Source organism: Geotrypetes seraphini, chromosome 1 (genome assembly GCF_902459505.1).
Source record: "Geotrypetes seraphini chromosome 1, aGeoSer1.1, whole genome shotgun sequence".
In the NCBI taxonomy this organism is placed as follows: domain Eukaryota; kingdom Metazoa; phylum Chordata; class Amphibia; order Gymnophiona; family Dermophiidae; genus Geotrypetes; species Geotrypetes seraphini.
Genome location: NC_047084.1, coordinates 385887062 through 385907805, shown reverse-complemented (window position 1 = coordinate 385907805; position 20744 = coordinate 385887062). Strand labels below are relative to the sequence as shown.

Sequence of the window (20744 nt, the reverse complement as noted above, 5' to 3'; positions counted from 1 at the left end):
GAAGAGGGTCGGGGATAGTGGGGATCCTTGAGGGACGCCGTAGGGGTTGGCCCACAGTTCTGATTTTTCTTTGTCCGATTTTACTCTCTCTGTACTGGATTTTAGGAAACCTTCAAACCACGAGTATACTTTATCTGAGATACTTATTGTGTCTAAAATTTGCAGTAGGATGCTATGTTCTACCAGGTCAAATGCTGCAGTCAGGTCCAGTTGTATGAGCAGCATTTTATTTACCTGTGCTGAGGTGTTGTCGAGCTGTGTCAATTAGGGAGCCTAGTAATGTCTCTGTGCTGAAGTTGGTTCTTAAGCCAGTTTGCGTGGGGTGGAGTATGTTATGGTCATCTAGATAGTTGGTGAGGAGTTTAGCTGCTAGACCTTCTGTTAGTTTGACATATAGAGGTATTGAAGCAATGGGCCTGTAATTGTATGTTTGGTCTGTTGGTCCTTTTGGGTCTTTTTGGATCGGGGTGATGATGATTTCGCTGAGGTCAGTTGGGAAAAGACCGTCTGTGAGCATGGTTTGTATCCATTGTAGGAGTAGAGTATGGAATTTTGTGCTGGATGTTGTTAGGAGATATGGTGGGCAGTGGTTGAGGTCACAGGATGCGTGGCTTTACTTTTTGTAGAGTTTGTTGAGTTCAGACCATTGTATATTGGGACCAAGTTCTATATGCAGCAGTTGATTCTTTTTCAGTGGGATGTATTGTGGATTCAATTAGGTGAGTTGGAGTATAATTGAGGGTAGCTCTGGCATCTGTAATTTCATTCTTGAAGTGTTCTGCTAAGATAGTGGCTGGGGGGGCAGGGGTATTGTTAGTGGTCAGGTATGGTTTGGTGTCAGTTACATCTTTTAATATTTGAAATATTAAATATTTTGGTGTCTTAGGTTTCTGTGCCTATTAGGTTGGTATAATATCTCTTATCCTTTAATAGTTGTTTGTATTTGTTAATTTTTTTCCAGGCGGTTTTCGTGTGATCAAGGTTGGTTTTTCTCCATTTTCTTTCTAGTTGCCTGCATTGTCTTTTGAGTAAGAGTAATTCGTTGTCAAACCATTGGTCTGATCGTCTGCTGGTTCTAGTTTTGGTTTGTAGTGGGGCTAGTTCATCAAGGGTGTTAGTGCTCAATTTGTTCCAATGTGAAATGAAGTCCTTTTGGTTTGCATTCCTGGATTCTTTCATCTATTTTTGTCCAGAATTTGGTGGGCTCGATATGTTTGCGTGAGGTGTAAGTTATTTTTTTAAATTTTTGGTCCAGTTGATGTTGAAGGTATAAGTTTAGTGGTCCGACCAGAGGGATGGGGATCAAGTTCCATTAGATGTTTGAATTTCTGAAATAGATGGTTGATGGGTCATGGAGGCTTTGATGTCAAGTTGGTGTCCTTTCTTTAGTAGTTTGTGTGCTTAAAATTTGGAAAGATAGGGCATTGAGAAATGAAAGAAGGTTAGCTACTAGTTTGGATGATTGTTCTTCAAGATGTAGGTTTAGATCTCCTAGGATTAGGTTGTATGCTGCTGTTAGTGAGATTTGGTATATGAAGTTTTCAAATTCAAGTCTTGCTGTGGTCCAGTTTCCCAGTGTTATGTAGCAGAGCATGCAGTTTAGTGAGTTTTTTAGTGTGGTGCCCGAGAGTTGGCAGGCTAGAAGGTCCATATATGGGGTGGATGTTTTTTCTAGTATATTTAGGATTAGGGAGTCTTTGATTAAGATTGCTAATCCTCCTCCTCCTTTTTTTCTCTCTTCAGATCACTGTTATTTTGTATCCCTGAGGGTAGACTTCAGTTATTCTGGGGTCTCTGTTTGATGTTAGCCAGGTTTCTGTGAGGAAGAGGCAGTCGTTTTCGTTTCTTGTCCAGTTTTTTATATGTTCTTTTTTGGGCCTACGGCTTAGATGTTTAAATAGGCACATGTAAGTGTGGTGCTTTCTGTTTGATAGTTGTGAGTCATTTTAGGGTAGATGAGTAATTTAGGATGATGGTGAGGTTTGGTCTTGGGGGGTGTTGGTCTTCTTCCCCATGCTGGGGTGATGGTGTGTTGAATGCTAATTTGGTGGTTTGAGCTTCTGTCTATTGAGATCCTCCTGTTAGGGTGGTGGGTTTTGTTCGTTATTGAGTTAGTGGGTATGTTTGCTACTGCCTTCCAACTGGTTATAAGAAGGATTGTCAGTAGGATGATTTGGGTGTGTGTTTGTGCAATTAGCTTCATTATGGTGGCTGGGGGGAGGTATTAGGAGAAGAGTGGTTTTTGGTAATTAGGTTGATGTTCCTGTGTTGTATCCAGATGGGTGGTAGTGAGAGTTTGTAGAGGAGTGGATGTTGTAGATAAGAGTAGGTTTTGAAGGAGTTTTTAGGTTGCTTCTTGGTCGCTTTGTCATTAGGAGCTGAGCCTTTTATTGGCTCAGCGGTGCAGCATCGGGGGGGAGGGGGGGAGTTCGCTACCACGCCCTGGGTGCTCAGCCCTCTGCTCCCGCTGGTTCCCGGTCTGAAGATAGAGGCAGTGTGGTCCGAGCAAGGCAAGGGGAAGTAAAGTAAGCAGAAAGCTCTAAATTAAACTAAAGGTGGAAGCGTTCCTGCTGAGCCTTCCAACTGGCTCAGCGGTGCAGCCTCAGGGGGGGAGGGGCAGAGTTTGCTCCCACACCCTGGGTGCTCAGCCCTCTGCTCCTGCTGGTTCCCGGTCCGAAGTTTGGTTTCTTGTAGGAAAACAACTTGTGCCTTTTGTTTGCAATACATCAATATTTTTTTTCTCTTAGTGGGATGATTGAGTCACTTTACATTAAGGGACAAGATTTTAACTTTAGGCATCAGGCAACAGAAACAAAATAAAGCCAATCATCAGAAACCAAACCTGAAAATACAGCATGATAGACAAAAAACCCAATTTCTTGAGACTCACAAAAAACCATGAGTCAGTAGCACCCCCTGAATAACCGCACAAACACATTCACACATACCCCCTCCCCTCCCCCCATATACATACGGAACTCCCCCCTACCCGGAGACACAAGCCTTCCAACCCCCACCCAGAATAGGTGCATAGGCCTACGAAGGGACAGCCAAGCTTGATGGAGTATACAAGGGGGCTCCTGTTCCCATCAGCCTAAAGAAACAAATAAAACTCAAGGCATGACAGAGCATAACATCACTATAACAACACATCAAAACTGATTGTTTATATAAAATCACGATAATGCATGACCTCCCCACAAAGGAAGCCTAGAAGACACAGGTGACCTGTAAGGAAGACCAAAAAGCTCCATGATATCAGTCATGTTATCATGGGAAGCAAAGCTTGCTCACTGATAAAGCGCTCCACTTCTGCTGGATCATGATACGTTTTGGTACAGTTTTGAAATGTAACCTTGAGACATTCTTGGGCCAGAAGGCCATAACGAGCCTCCAGCGCTTTAAGCCTGGGGCGCAGAGTAAGAAATTGACGCCACTTACCGGCGGTCATTTTAGTAAAATCAGCAGTTATAAAAATAGTTTTTGTCCTTGCCACACCACCTTTTGTAGACCCCTCATTTTCTCAAGAATAGCTGCCATCTGAGGATATCAGAGAATCCATAGTACCACTGGCTGCGGCTTAGACATGGAAGAGACAGCACATGTTAGTACACGGTGAGCACACTCGATCTCCAGCAGACACTCAAACCGCATCTGAAGCACAGTAGGTAACAATTCTTCAAATAACTGAAGCACATTAGAGCCTTCCGACCCTTCATAAAGACTAATTATTTGCAAATTATTCCTTTGGCATCAATTGCCTAAATCTTCCATCTTTGCCGCCATCGAATGGAGGGACTTAGGATCTTCACGTTGCCCTGCAGTGACCTCATCAATTAGCACAATCTTGTGTTCCAAGTGTAGCAGGCGAGTCTCCAAAGCCAAGATTTTAATAATAATGGTCACTATTTTGTTCTTTATATCCTTGATGTCTTCTTTACTTTCTGTTAACATACTGGATATTTGCTGGAGATGTATGGCTACTTCCGCCACATTGTCAGTATCTGTTCTTAGTCGGGAATTTTGTTTCCAAGAGTGGTCAACCCAGGTCTCAAGTACCTAGCTAGGTCCCAAGTAATAAAACAGATTTAATCGGGGATGGTGGATCAGCTTTCAGCCGTTTGACTTTTGTGTTGGCTACAATGGCCGCTTCTGTTTTACCCATCTTAGTATTGGGAATCTTTTAATAAAGAGAGATTGCGACCAAAGGACAAAATAAACTATGTTAATGCTAAAATAATGGCTGGTGAGGACGGGAACACAAGCCTCACACCTCCTTCTTGTTCGGGCTCCCTAGCACACACACCCCCACCCCCAAATTTTAATTTTTAAGTATTTCAGTATTGGAGAATATTATTCTAAATTCAGTTATAGCTGCTCCAGATTCCATACATGTGATAATTTATTTCTTCCTGTGAACTGACTTGCAGTGAGAGAATACTTACAGCTTTAAGCGCCTTCTGTATAGAGGTAAGGGATTTGATGATCTAATGGCCAATGTGGTAGATTGTTGCCCTAAGTCCCTGCTGATGAACAGGCCTTGCTGGTGGGCGTAGGGGTACTTTTTGTCTCTCCTGACACTCTTTGACAGTACTACCAGGGTTCATTAAAACAGAGACCTGTCTAAGGTTACCAGCAACATTTCAGCAACTGCAGGTGTCAGCAGACTGCTGGGTCCCACTTCAACTCATCTTCTAAAAAGACCAAATGATGCCAGGCTGCTGGCCTTGCTCCTGCATGTTGGGGGGTGTTTGTCAGCGTTTCTGGGATAGTAGGAGAAAATCTCAGACCAACGGGTCCTGGATATCATCTGAGAGGGTCATAAGATTGAGTTTTATCACCCTCCCATGGATCTGTACCTTGACTCTCCTGCCGGGTGGCTGGAGAAGGAGATCAGGGTCTGAGCCACTCTCCAGAAACTTTTAGACATTTGGGCCATAGAACCTTTCCCTGACTCCGACTTGGGCTCAGGCTGATACTCCAGATACTTCATTGTGCCAAAGAAAGACACAGAGGACCGGAGGCCCATTTTGGATCTCAATGCAATGAATGCGTTTCTAAAGGTTTTATGTTTTAACATGAAGACAGCCCGTTTGGTCATTGCGGTTGTGGCTTCAGGAGAGTTTCTATTCTCCCTGGACCTCCCGGAAGCATATCTGCCTATTCCTATCTTTCCAGACCACATAAAATATCTATGGTTCCACATACTTCAGCTGCATTTCCAGTTTACAACAGTCCCACACACTTTCATTTTGTCAACTTCAGGAAGTCATCTGCTTGTGCGTGGGTTAGAAGATACCTGCAAGTGCATGCTATAGCTCGTAGAATTTTCTATTTTTAGAGCTTATAAGTTCTGTTGGATGATGTCACCGAATTGTGAAAATATTTGGCCTGCTGTCCCCAGAAAAAAAAACAACCCTGCTACAGGTAAGTAACTTAACTCACAATTTTGCAGACTCTCCTCTTAATTTTGTATATCAGCTAACAACCCAATGATCTTAGGCAATTTAAACATACATTTTGATGATAATTCAAACCCATTTACAACTGAATTAAAAACTCATTTGCAAAATCTGAATTTAACTACCGGTAATCTTATTTCACAACTGACACATTTAGCAGGGCACACCTTAGATGTGATCTGTACTTCTGGCCATCTAGTATCTAAACTTTCTACCCTCAAAGTCCAATTTCTCCATCCAATTTCTCCCTTGGTCAGATCACGTTCTGGTCTCATCAAACATTAAGATTTCTTCAAACAAAAATAGTCAAATATAGAGACTTTAATAATTAGAATCATCTACAATCTCCAATTCACTAACACTAAAAATTGAGGACTTTATGCACAAAAGTATGGATGAACAACTGTCTACTTGAGACAAAGCCAAAATTCCATCCCCGAGACTACTAGATTATCCCTCCCCAGAAGCAAGAAAACCCATGGTTTTCAAAGGAATTACATCTATTAAAACAACTCCAGAGCCTCAAACATAGATGGAGGAAAAATAAATTTATTGAAAATCTAAAAAAATTAATGCTCAATCCGCCTTCTATAAAGCAAAAATAAGTCAGTCCAAGAAACAGTATTATTCATTGCGTATTAGTAAGGCCAAAAATCCTGCACTTCTTTACAAGATATTAAAATCTTTAGCACCTAATCCAAAGAAAACAGAACTAACCACTGCTAATCTTCCATCAGCACAAGCTCTGGCCAAATTTTTTTCAAAAGAAAATTGAGAAAATTAAAAAACAAATAGGCCCCCCAGCTAACTTCATTTCTGGTAAGAACATCACTGATCAACCTAATTCCACAATCAAACTCCTTCCAATGGCCAAATGTTCTATATTCAAGCTTCCATCCTTAGCTGAGATCCAACACTTATTTCAAGACATTAACATCAAGGGATCTAGCACAGAGGTAATTCCTCCTTTCATCTTAAAGAAAATTTTTATCTCAGTTTGGCATCTTTATTCATGCATTAATAACCAACAGTTTAAAAACCAGTATCCTGCCTCAGCAGTGGAAAACTTCCATTATTTACCCTATCATCAAAGACCAGAAAGTTAACACACTTGAAGAGTCAAATTACCGTCCTATAGTGAAAATTCAGTTTCTTGCAAAACTGACAGAGAAAATAGTATTCAATCAGATTTCAGAATTAGTCAAATCAACAAATATTCTACATACGCATCAAACAGGTTTTAGGACAAACCATTCAAGGAAGCATTCACTATTGGGAATGACAACTACGATTCTGTACTATCTAGATCACCACAGCTCCGTGGTCCTCATCTCTCTTGACCTTTCCAAACTAAACTAAACCTTAAGCTTATATACCGCATCTTCTGTATAAATATAGAGCTCAACACAGTTTACAAAAATTAAAAGGGAAGTACAGTGAGAGTTGGTGCTAGGGGGAAGCAGAAACTTACATTTTTTAAAATAGCCAAGTTTTCAGTTGTCTTTGGAATAGTTGGAAAGAGCCGAGGTTGCACAGCTGGGCAGGGAAATTATTCCAAAGCTCTGTAGTTTTGAAGTGAAGAGATTTTCCTAATTTTCCAATGTAGGTAACACCTTTTAGTGAGGGGAACGATTATTTGAGCTTTTGGATAGATATGGCGATATCAGGTCTCGCATTATTCTAAGATAGCGGAATTAAAGGGGGAAGAATGCCATGCAGGATCTTGGCTCTTGAAAGTTAGGCAGGCAGATTTAAGGTAGACCCTGGAAATTTCTGAGAGCCAGTGGAGTTGTATCAAGAGCGGCAAAACATGGTCAAATTTGCTCTTTGCAAAGATCAGCCTAGCTGCAGTATTCTGGATCTTCTGAAGTCTTTGAAGACTTTTCTTGGTCAGACTTAAATAGACCGAGTTGCAGTAGTCCAACCTCAAAAGAATGATTGATTGAACAAGTACAGCAAAATTGTTGTTAGTGGAAACAGGATCTCACTTTCCTCAACATATGGACTTTATGGAGGCTAAAAAAGCATTTTTTTTTTATTTTTTTTTTACTAAAGAGTTAAGATGATCAGTAAATGAAAGTGTTAAGTCTATAATGACACCCAAAACTTTGCTTGAGAATTCATTCTGTAGTGAAAGTCCAGAAGACAGTGGAATTAACGGAGGTAGCTGATCTAACTTTGGGCCAAGCCAAAGTAGTTTTGTTTTAGACTCATTTAGCTTCATCGGTACAGTAAGGGCCCAAGATTGAAGTTTCATTACACATTCTATAATATTCTTGGTGAGGTTAGTTAGATTCAAATCTATCTCGAAAAGGACAAAGATGTCATCTGCATATGTATACAGTGTTTCAAAGGGGAAGAGATGGAAAAGCTTCAAGGTGGACATATAGATATTGAAAAGAATAGGGGACAGAGGTGATCCCTGCAGGACTCCGCATAATGGCATCCAGGGTGATCACCTGGTGCCATTCATATTTAACAGTACATGAGCGAGATCGTAAGAATTTTGAGAACCATTCTAAGACATTGGAATCACTACCTATCTCAGAAAGTTGGTAGATCAGAATGTCGTGGTGGACGACATCAAAGGCCACAGATTGATCAAATTGTAATAGAATAGCAAACTTTTACAAGAGTGTAGTTACTGAACCTTTTAGATTAGTGAGACCAATAGAAATTCGGTACTGAAGTTAGGTCTGAAACCATATTGGCAAGGTAACAGAATGGAAAAATCTCTAAATACAATGAAAGTTGAGCAGATATGATAGATTAACATTTTGGTCAGGAGGGGAATGTTTGCTATGGGTCGGTAGCTAGACAGTGAGGAAGGGTCTAGATCAACTTTTTTCAGTAGTGGGATCAGAGCAATGTGGCCCATCTCTTCAGAAAATAGACCTGACAGTAAGGCAAAAGTTTTTTTTTTTTATAATTTTTTATTTTGAAAAATGAACGCTTCACTGAAGCAACAATGCAAGATACACAATATAAAGAACAACAGGCTGCATAACATTTTGAAAAGAACTCACCCCCCACCCCCTGAACAGCAGGTCAATAACCATGAAAACCACATTCCCCAATAACCCCCTAGTATTCAAAATCAGTCAACCAAGTTCCATAGAAACATGAAAAGGAAACCACAATCCCCCAGCCCACACCTCACCTCCAACCAATCACTCCGATTCCGGCCCAGCCACCCCCAACCCTTCCACTTCTAGATATCTACCCCAGATATCTAAGGACTGCTGCCAGCGCCTGGTCAACATGACCGAGAGCCGATACCTGGAACACACTCAACACAACTTTTCCCTCATTAAGATCAAGGTAGGCAGAGTCGAGCTCCTCCAGAAAGTGCCACCACCAGCCTGGCTGCCGTAAACACTAGCCTGGCCAATTTATTGTGGGTATCCTCAGCCCCCCCCCCCCATCTGAATCCCCAATAAGGCCAGGTCCACCCTCTCCGTAATGGGAACCTGCAATAACTCCCCCACATAACCAAACACTTGCCCCCAATAAGTTTTCAATTTAGGACAACTCCACCACATGTGAATAAAGGTTCCCCTCTGTCCGCACCCCCTCCAGCATGTGTCAGCACTAGCAGCAGATATTTTACTCAATTGGACTGGAGTCACTTATCAGCGCACCAGCAACTTAAGAGCATTTTCCACTAACGCTGGTGCTACAGCCACATGGTTAAGCTTAAACGTGATATGCTCCAATTCTTCTGCTGCAAACATCCTTCCCAAATCCGCCTCCCAAGACAACAAATAGGAGGGCTTCCCTTCCCACTCCCTGTGTACCATTTTGTATAACCGGGATATACAACCTCGCTGCACAGGAATACCCAATAACTGTTCAAACTCAGACAGCTGATACAGAGTCGGGTCCCTCCACCTGAGCCCTCATGAGATAATTTTTCACTTTTAAATAAGGAAACAAGTCCCCCGCTTCCAACTGATAGAGAGACTGAAGCATCGGAAATGCTCGTATGTAATCCCCCTCCAAGAATTGGCCAAAGTACTTCAGCCCTTTCCTCTCCCACCTCCTGAATATCCCCCCTTCCCTAACCGGTACAAAATCAGATGATATACATCCTTATCCAGCAGCTTTTGAGCAACCCCTTTCCAGACCCGCAACGTTCACCTAGTAAAGGGATTGATTATAGCCAGCAAATCTTTTCCCCCCCAAGTTCCCCCACTACAAAGATCCCAGGGCCCGCTCACCATTATAGCCCTCTAGCACACCCTGTTCTATCTGTAGTCACAAGTTCCTAGGGACAGCATGCCATTCAACCCCCACCCGCAGTTGTGCCACGTAATAATAATGCTCCAAATGAGGAATACCCAACCCCCCTACGCCTTAAATTTAAACATGGCAACCTGTGCCATCCTGGAGCATCAAACCCCCCCCCCCCCACACACACACACACACAAAGCGAAGAAGGCTTCTATGCCAACGCTGAAAATACTGTTTGGGAATTTAAATAGGCAAAACTTGGAAGAAATCCAAAAATTTAGGTAAAATCATCATCCAAACTACCTCCATACGCCCCAGCCACGACGCTCTCTGACCCTTCCACAATAGCCAGGATATCATCAGCAAAAAGAGACAGTTTATGCTCACACCCCTGAATAGGCACCTCTCGTATCTTATCCAACAACCAAATCTTATGTGCTAATGGTTCTATCACCAAAGCAAAAGACAGCGGGCAGCCCTGCCTCGTTCCTCTCTGGAGTTCAAAGGAAGAGGAATAAACCTCATTGATTTTAACACATGCAGACGGTGAATTTTACAAGGACATGATCCAAAATTCAAACTAGGACTGCAGCCCCATATGTTTAAGCACCACCTCCATAAATCACCACGCGGTTTAAAGCCTTCTTGGCGTCTACTGCCACCCATGCTGCCCCACTACGTCTGGCTTGCAAAACCAAGTTCAAAGCCTTATGAATCCCATCAGCTGCCTGCCTCCCCCCCTATAAACCCCATCTGGTCCGAATGGATAAGCACTGGCATATGAACCGACAATACCCGAGCCATAATTTTAGTATCTATGCCCAGCAATGAGATTGGTCTATAACTTCCACATTGCATACTATCCTTCCCGGGCTTAGGCAAAATCGTAATCCCTGCCAACCGCATGAAAAAAGGCAATTGCGCTCCATCCCTCAGATTATTAAATAATAATAACTTTATTTTTATATACCGCCATACCACAAACAGTTCTAAGCGGTTTATACAGACAGCGACTTTACAGAGAACTTTTGAAATTACATTAGCATGCTAAGTTTAGTCAGGTTTATCTGGAAGTGTTTTGTAAGTACATCAGGTTGAAGTGGGGTCAGAGAAATTTGTCAGAGATAAGTTTTTATTGACTTTCTAAACGTTTGGTACGAAAGTGCATTTGAGATGAAGTTGGTTAAAAATTTGCTCCATTTGCCTGGAAAAGCGAACAAGTAGGTACTGTGTGTATTAGTTGTGCCTGGGAATTTGAATTGGTGAGACAGATAGGATGAGGATGAACCTGTCATGGTTTTGAAGCAAAGGCAAGCAAACTTAAAAATGACCCTTGCTTCCACAGGCAGCCAGTGTAGTTTTTTGTAATATGAGCTTACATGGTCTGATTTCTTGAGGCCATAAATGAGACGGACTGCAGCATTTTGGATGACTCAGTCGCTTGATGGTTTTCTTGAGAGAGCCCAAGAATATAATATTGCAGTAGTCTAAGGTACTTAAGATCAGGGATTGAACCAGCAATTGAAAGGAAAAGAAATCGAAGTATTGTTTAATGGTACGAAGTTTCCATAGAGTGAGAAAGCATATTTTGACTTGAGCATTAGTGTGATCGTCAAATGTCAGGCTTCGGTCCAGTGTGACACCAAGGATTTTGGTTGTGGGATTAATTGGGTAATCTGATCCATTTAGTCTCAAGGAGGTGTTCACGATCTTGTTATTGGGACTTGCCAAGAAGATCTTGGTTTTTTTCAGGATTCAGTTTTAGTTTGGAGTGCATAGTCCAATGTTCTACCTTGGTAAGAATGGATGAGATTAATTGTTCTGTCTCTTGGGTCAATGAGGTTATGGGAATAATAATTGTTATATCATCCACGTATATGTACGATTTCAGTTTTAAATTGGATAGCATATTTCCCAGTGACGCCGTGTAGATATTGAAAAGTGAAGGGGAGAATGGGGAGCCCTGTTGTACTCCTCAGGAATTGGACCAAGCTTGATAGTAGGTTCCTTCGCTGTAGACCTGGGTATGTACGTTTTTTTTTAGGAAACCCGTGGACCAATTTAGTACCTGTCCGGAAATGCCGATGGAATCAAGGCACCTAAGCAGGAGGTCATGATCAACAAGGTCGAAGGCACTGCTCAGGTCAAACTGCAGTACCAGTGCACTTTTTTCCGTGGAAAACAAATGGAAAAGATGGTCACCCTCACCAGCAGAGGAGCCACCAGGGTCGACAACTTTTTATAAAACAAGCCCGTAAACCCATCCAACCCTGGAGACTTCCCTGGCTTAAGATGTCAAATCACCCTGTGTACTTTCTCTAGAGTGATATCAGCATCCAAATCCTGGGCCTCCGGCTTCGACAATGAGGCCAGTCCCAAATCCGATAAATTCCTCCCAATTTCTTCTTAAGAGCCCTGTCTCTCTGAAGTATAAAGCTCCTGATAAAAGTCCTAAAAGCACTTATGGATGGCTTCGTCAGCCATCAGCATCAAGCCTGATCGATCCTTTATAGTCATGATATTAGATTGGGTTTGCTTAAGCTTAAGGCGATGTGCCAGTAACCTCCCTGCCCTATTCCCGGACTCAAAGAACCTCCTGCACCTGCTTAATCCATGACTGCAGGTGAGCCCCTCCCCCCTTGAGCTTCTCCCTTGAGCCCTTCCCCTCTTATGTTGGTCCACCAGCCTTCGTAAGGTCTCCCACAGATCTTGCTCCTTTTGCAATTTAGTCCTCTTCTTATGGACGGCCAGTGAAATGAGCTCCCCTCTAAGTACAGCTTTTAAACTTTCCCAGATCGTCGTCAGAGAATGCTGATTAATATTATTATGCTCAGACTTCCCGTGACGTCATCGCTGCAATGGCAGCGTGATTGTGGAGCTCCGTCTCTCTGGGCCATAATTAGCCTTTAATTAGCTGAATAGAGGATTGTAATTAAACTGCACAGGTGATTTTGGAGCCCGCGATCGCTTGATGGCAACCCTTAACAAAAAAGCCAAGTCCGATTTGAGCTCCTTTGACTTCCAGATGACAGCGTCGGAGGTGGCGGCCTTCCTGAGTTCGGAGCCTGATGAGACGGATGCCCTGGATGGACAGGTTTCCTGATCGGAACTGCAGGGTTGGTTCGCCGATCTTAAGGCCACCATGGTGTCTATGCAGCAGGAGCTGCATCATGATGTGAACGTTCTGCGGCACACGGTGAAGGATATGGGCCACCATCTGGGCGAATTTGAGGAGAGAGTCATCGATCAAGATGGAGAAATAAAACTGCACCAGAAATGCAAAGGCTTAGAAGATAAATGTGAGGAGCTGCTTTTAAAACAGGAGGATGGTGAGAACTGGGCCCGGCATTGTAATCTGCAGGCACGTAGGGTTCCGGAGCAGCAGGCAATGGCTATGGAGGATCTGATGTATGCCATCTGCGAGCGATTCCTCCGTGCAGCAGATCCTGACCTGGAGCTCCCTCGCATTGAGTTTGAGAGGGTGCATTGAGTGGTGGGAGCAGCAGCTGCAACTCGCCCCAAGATCTAATCACCTGTTTTCATCGTTGTCCTATCAAGGAATAGGTATTGGCAGCTGCCAGAAAGATGGGCCATATTGACTGAAGAGGCCAATTTTGAACTGTATACTGATATGTCGGCTATCACGGAAGCATCGTGACTTTTGGGAGGTCACCAAATGTTTGTCAGCTCATAATGTGCACTATCGGTGCCACTATCCTTTTGGCCTCTCCTTTACCCTGCAAAATCAAGCATATAAGGTGACCACGCCCGGTGAAGCCCTACAGCTGCTCTTGGAGGCCCAGCTTTGGAGTGCTCAGGAGGGTCCGGCACAAATGCCCACTTTGGGGCCGGCTGACCTACATGCCCAATCATGCTGGAGGCGAGTGGAGTAATCTGGACAGTGCCTGCATCGTCAATTGTACACGGTAGCAGTTCCACTGCCCACATGAAGAGACTATGAGGTCTAATGGGGAGGATGTCTTGTTTTTGAAAGTTTATTTGACAAGTGTGACTGGTGCCACAGCAATGGTGACCAGTGCTCCAAGCTGCCAGTTCAGCCAGTTGAAGTTTATTATTGCTTATCCTGTTTTGTGTTTCTATTGTATGAGTGCGATGGGGAGATAGGAATCTATTGAGACTTTTTGGCATCACCCGGGCTTGGGAGGTTTTCTTTGGGTTTGTGTGATCCCTGCCCGATCCTACCTTATGTGGCCTAGGGGGGGGGCGGTTGATTTAGTAAAGGAGTTTTGCATTCCTGTTTCATCCTCCTGAGCTTCAGGGGGATGCTGTTTGATTGTGAGGGGAGGGAGTTGGGAGTGGTTGTTGGGGTGTGGTGGGGGAGGAGAAGTTAGGGGCTTGGGAGGGGTATGGGGGGGCTGGGGGTAGTTCTGTGCTGTGTTGTGCTGTTGGTGGGAGTAGTGGATGGTCAGATGGATTGCATGCGTGTGGATGGAGTGTGGCTGTGGAGGGAGCTTCTAGGGTGCTTGCTTGAGGTAGGATGATATGAGTCCTGAATCGATTTGCTGGATGACCCTCAATGGTAGGGGTCTGAATGTGCCTAGGAAGCGCCAACTTCTTTTTAAAGAAGCAGATCGGTTACGGGTTGGAATAGGGTTCATTCAGGAGACCCATTTGAAGCGTAAATATGATCACTTAGTTCAGTGTTTTTCAACCTTTTTACACCCGTGGACCGGCAGAAATAAAAGAATTATTTTGTGGACCAGCAAACGATTAGGACTAAAATTAAAAAACCCCGTTTCCGCCCCATCTCCGCAAGCTCGGTCACCTCAGTAACTATAGAAAAATAGACAAATATAGTGCAAAATATAGACAGCAGATATAAATTCTCAAAACTGACACGTTTTGATCACTAAATTGAAAATAAAATCATTTTTCCTACCTTTGCTGTCTGGTGATTTCATGAGTCTCTGGTTGTGTTTCCTTCTGTTTGTGTATCCTTTCTTTCTGCACTCAGGCCCAAGAATTGTCCCTTTCTATTCCCTCCCTCTTTCCTTCCTATGTCCTTAGTGCCCCCGGTGCCTCCTTCCCATGTTTTTAGTGGTCCTAGTGCCTCCTTCCCATGTCCTTAGTGCCCCTTCCTGTCTTTAGTGCCCCCAGTGCTTCCTTCCCAAGTCCTTAGTGCCACTTCCTGTCAAGCGGCCAGTTTCTCCCTCCAAGTGGCTAGTTTCGGGAGCCCTTTCCAGCAGGGCACTTGGCCTCATCTCCACCCCTCCCCCGTTCCAGCAGGGGAGAGAACTAAAGAGAAGCAGCGCTAACGGCACTCGGCACCAGCGGCCAGTTTCGGGAGCCCTTTCCAGCAGGGCACCTGGCCTCTTCTCCACTCCTCCCCCATTCCAGCAGAGGTGAGATCGAAAGGGAAGCAGGGGAAACTTTTCTCCCTTCAAGCGGCTAGTTTCGGGAGCCCTTTCCAGCAGGGCACTTGGCCTCATCTCCACCCCTCCCCCGTTCCAGCAGGGGAGAGAACTAAAGAGAAGCAGTGCTAACGGCACTCGGCACCATCGGCCAGTTTCGGGAGCCCTTTCCAGCAGGGCACCTGGCCTCATCTCCCCCGTTCCAGCAGAGGTGAGATCGAAAGGGAAGCAGGGGAAACTTTTCTCCCTTCAAGCGGCCAGTTTCGGGAGCCCTTTCCAGTAGGGCACTTGGCCTCATCTCCACCCCTCCCCCGTTCCAGCAGGGGAGAGAACTAAAGAGAAGCAGCGCTAACGGCACTCGGCACCAGCGGCCAGTTTCGGGAGCCCTTTCCAGCAGGGCACCTGGCCTCATCTCCACTCCTCCCCCATTCCAGCAGAGGTGAGATCGAAAGGGAAGCAGGGGAAACTTTTCTCCCTTCAAGCGGCTAGTTTCGGGAGCCCTTTCCAGTAGGGCACTTGGCCTCATCTCCACCCCTCCCCAGTTCCAGCAGGGGAGAGAACTAAAGAGAAGCAGCGCTAACGGCACTCAGCATCAGCGGCCAGTTTCGGGAGCCCTTTCCAGCAGGACATCTGGCCTCATCTCCACTCCTCCCCCATTCCAGCAGAGGTGAGATCGAAAGGGAAGCAGGGGAAACTTTTCTCCCTTCAAGTGGGCTATCACCAACCGAAAACAGCGGCCACATCGGCGGGTCTCGAGCACCGCTCTGCCCCCCCCCCCCCCCCCGAGCGAGCAGGGGAAATTTTCCCCATGTTTCAGTCTAATTGTGAAATCTTTAATCGTTAAGCATAATCGTGAACCCATTCAACTGTAAAGTTCATTTACTAACTCAAAAAAAAAAAATATATATATATATACATAAAGCAAAAATAATCAAAAAATTATCTTAAATACCTGTTGAATCTTATAATCTGTTAAATGCTTGCTGTCTTCTTAATTTTTGTTAATTAATTGTTGTCAATTCTTAACTAATTTGTTAAATGCCTATTGTATCCAAAAATCTATGCAAGTTTCACTGCTGTTTGCATGGCACTTTGCTTTAATAGCACCTAACAGTTTGTTTTAAACCTGTTTTAATTGTTTTTACTTGTTTTAAATTTAGTTGAAGTTTAAGCTATTTCTTTTGGTTTTTTACCTTACTTTTACTTTACCTCCAGCTGCTTCTTTCGAGACTCCTTTGCCGCCGTGCAGCGGCGGCACGTTCCAGGCTCCGCCCCCAATATCCGGTACATGTCATTTAAATCGAGTCACTTTGTGGCGCACGCCAAAGGCGCGCGCTTAAGGAGCATATCTTGCTCCTTAAGCGCGCTCCTTTGTGCGATCCTGCAGTGCATCCTGAAAATCTTTACATGCAGTAAGTACAACACTTGGAAGCCGTACTTACATAGAACTATTTTTCTTTATGTACTTTTTTTTCTGTCTTTTGATATACCATTTAAATCCAATTTAATTACTACTAACACTTTCACCCACTATTCTGTTACTATGGATAACTCTTCTTTTCTACCTATTCCAGTTATCTGTGGACATAGGCCACCTAAATCTGACTACTATCATGCCTCCCCTCGTCTTACCGAACGCATAAATATTAAATTTTCTCCTAATCAAACTGTTCCTTCTTCACAATTTTCTAATCAAACTGTTCCATCTCCACAATTTTCATTATCCCCAGACCATAAAATTAGACATCTCAACATAGGCTTAATCAACATCCGGTCTATTAAAACTAAATACCATTTAATTAAAGATGTCATTATTCAACAATCTTTTGATATTCTTTGCCTAACAGAAACTTGGCTTTCAGAAGGGGAAGAGGCCTATCTTTCTTATGCTTGTCCCCAAGGATTCTCATTTTTTTATCATCACCGTAACAACAAAAGAGGAGGAGGACTAGCTACAATTTTTCGAGAACCCCTATTAATACACACTGATGCCTCCCCAGTAAACTCCACAATCGAGTTCCTACAGTTCTCTTTACTAACCAAACCAAAAACTGATATACTTTTAATTTATGTACTGCCACCAATAACTTCTGATAATATTACACAACTTCAATCATTACTATTTGATTTTGGTAGTTCTACCTTAAATCCCTTAATCTTGGGTGATTTTAACATTCATTTCGATGATCTCAACAATAACTATTCAAAAACTATTCTCTCATATATAAACCAATTAGACTTATACCCATTAATAAATCTTCCAACTCATCAGGCGGGCCATACAATTGATATGGCTTTAGCATCTATAGTTGCAAAGAAAAATCTGGTACTAAATGATTGTCTATCTGTCCCCTGGTCTGATCATTTTCTAGTCTCATTAACATACACTACCTTTGATAATCCAAATCATATAAAACAACGAACGGTTAACTTTAGAAATTATAACAACCTTTCTTTAGATTTAATTTAGTTTGGACTTTACTAACTCTAATACTAATTCTCTAGATGAGTTACTTTCACTTTGGAATATAGCCATAAAATCATTATTGGATAAACTTGCACCTGTACAAACTAAGATTATCCCCGCACGTAAAATTCAGAATCCTTGGTTTACGGCTGAACTTTCTTTTATCAAAAAACAAGTAAGATCATTAGAGCGCAAGTGGAGAAAAAATAAAACACAAAATAATTTGCAAATGTTCAATGAACTGTCTAAACTTTACAAAACAAAAATAAATCAAGCAAAAAAGAAATATTACTCAGATAAAATATTTAAAGCCAAAAACCCATCGGTTCTATACACCATATTAAACACAATAACAACCTCACATTCCCAACAACAACCTGAAGTGGTTAACATTATTCTCACTGCTCAGGAATTGGCAGATCATTTTATTGAAAAAATTGATAAAATTAGAAAGACATTTACAATAAACCAATCTTTAGCAAATGATCATGAACAATCTGTTACTGAAATACTAACTTCTAGATGCTCTAAATTTAAATTACCAAGTCTAAAAGAAATCGAGTCTATTATTAAATGTGTTAATATTAAAGGATCTAAAGCCGATTTAATTCCTCCATTCATTTTAAAACATTACTTTGATATTTTCGGTCCATTCATCCATACATTGGTTACTGAAAGTCTGACTCAAAATACAGTACCATTGTTATGGAAAAAATCCATTATTCGTCCCATTATTAAAGATAAAAACGTTAGCCCTGATGACCTTTCAAATTATAGACCAATTGCTAATATTCCCTTTTTGGCAAAGCTGACTGAAAAGGTAGTTTTCAATCAGATTTCTGATTTTGTGGAAAAGACTAATGTATTGCATCCCAACCAAACTGGCTTTAGACATCATCATAGCACCGAACTCTCATTAATTGGAATGACCACCTCCATTCAATACTTTCTCGATCATCATCAATCAACTCTACTAATCTCTATTGACCTTTCCGCGGCTTTTGACACAATTGACCATCAACTGCTCCTTAACAGACTTAAATCCATTGGTATCACAGACCAAGTTCTCTCTTGGTTCGAATCGTATCTAACAGACCGTACATCTACTGTTTTCTTTAAAGATGCAACATCAAAATCCTCATTTTCCACTCACGGGGTGCCTCAAGGGTCTATTCTCTCTCCTTTACTATTTAATAGTTTCCTGGCTCCCTTAATCACTTTGTCAATCCGTGGGATTTCAGATTTATGCATATGCAGATGATATCCAGCTCCTGCATCCAATTGATACTAATAAAACATCTGATATCCAAGATATTAATGAGAAACTGGATCTAGTTTACCACTGGTTGAACATGAATAAACTGGCACTTAATATTAAAAAAACAAATATTATGTTATTTCCATGGAAAGACAGTTCCGTTCTTCCCGCTTCAGTTTCTATAAAAAAACACCCCCCTACAATCAGTCAATAACATAAAAATTTTAGGGGTGATTTTCGATAATAAATTAAATTTTCACAATCATATTAGCAATATCGTTAAAACATCATTCTATAGATTACGTAAAATTCGTTCAATCTCCAAATTCTTATATCCAACATCATTAAATATTCTAATTCATTCTTTGGTAATCTCTAAAATAGATTACTGTAACGCACTCTTTAAGGGAATAGCATTAAATGAAATTAAACGCCTTCAGATAATTCAAAATGTTTCCATCAAACTTATTACCAATTCTCGAAAGTTTGACCATGTTACACCCCTTTTAAAAGATGCACACTGGCTTCCAGTTATCAACAGGATAACATATAAACTCTGTTTGCTTACCTTCAAATCCCTTCTCAATAAAACACCAGCATTCATATATAAGTGCCTAATACCATATAATCCTGTGAGAACTTTAAGATCAAATGAACAAAACTTATTAACTATCCCTTCACTTAAGATCATAAATACAAGACGCCAATTTATTTTCTCAGTGACTGCGCCACAGACCTGGAATGCCCTTCCAATTTATTTACGAAGGGAGCAGGACCTAGGTAAATTCAAAAGTAATTTAAAAACTTTTCTTTTTAAAGATGCCTTTGATATTTAATTTCTTAATACCCAGGTCATTGATTTTATTCTATTACTATGCTTTTATTTTTTGTTCCCTTATGTACTTTCCTTTTTTGTTTTACTTTCCTATATTAAATTGTATTTCATTCTCCCTTTTTTACCTTATGTTATGAATTTGATGAGTTAATTTTTTAACCTATTGTATTGTCTTAAGTTTGTATTGTATTGTTTTGTTATGTTCCCCTTTTAATGTATTTTAATTTGTTCATCGCTTAGAACTATGATTAAGCGATTAATCAAAAGAATTAATAAACTTGAAGCTTGAAACTAATTTGAATACCGATTTGATAGCCAGATTATCTTCATCCCCCTTCCATGAGATCATTTTCAGAATAACTCCAATTCAGAAACACTTTACTAGATCTGTCCAATATAGTTTGTGCTGATACCTAGTACGTTATTACCTAGTCGCTCCTCCATCCTTAACCTACTCTCACACGCCTCAAACAGGCCATCTAACCCATAGATCTCTAATCTCTCATCATGAAGCCACCTTCATGGCTCCTTCTTCTCCTACTTTTCTCTTCTCTCAAACTCTTCCCCTGCCTGACACCCCCTGCCCCTAACCTCCTCGACTCTACAAATGCTCGCAATATCTGCCCTGGCCTCAGAATTCCCATGCTCATTCGCCCCAAACACCACCCATCCTACAAAAACTCTCGCAAAGTCAACCATGCCTCTCTAAAACCTGTCCTCGCTTCCACTCCCCCCAACCTTTCCTCACATTCTCTCACCCCAGTCCCAACACTCTATTGCAATGCCAGATCCGCTTGCAATAAGATACAAATCTTGAAGGACCTACTCGAGGATTCTGACCCCGGATTCCTATTCATCACAGAATCTTGGATCACAAAAGATGACCAATTTACTCAAAACGACTCTGTTCCCACGGCTACCAAGGCCTCTTCTCTCCCAGAACCAACTGAAGAGGAGGCGGTCTGGCCCTCCTTTTCAAATCATTCTTTGATGTCCAACTCCTTGAAAAGGGCAGCCACTCCTCATTAGAATACATGTTAGCCTCAGTCAGTGACGAATTCCATCCTCATCCTCTGGGTATCCTGCTTCTATACCGCCCACCTGCCCCTTGGAACAA

At 42.2% G+C, this 20744-nt stretch overlaps 1 protein-coding gene across 5 annotated transcripts in view; it reads left to right on the top strand.

Moving 5' to 3' along the window:
* The window catches only part of GAK (cyclin G associated kinase), a 652499-nt gene that overhangs the window by 296283 nt on the left and 335472 nt on the right, over positions 1–20744 (top strand). The window lies entirely within an intron of this gene.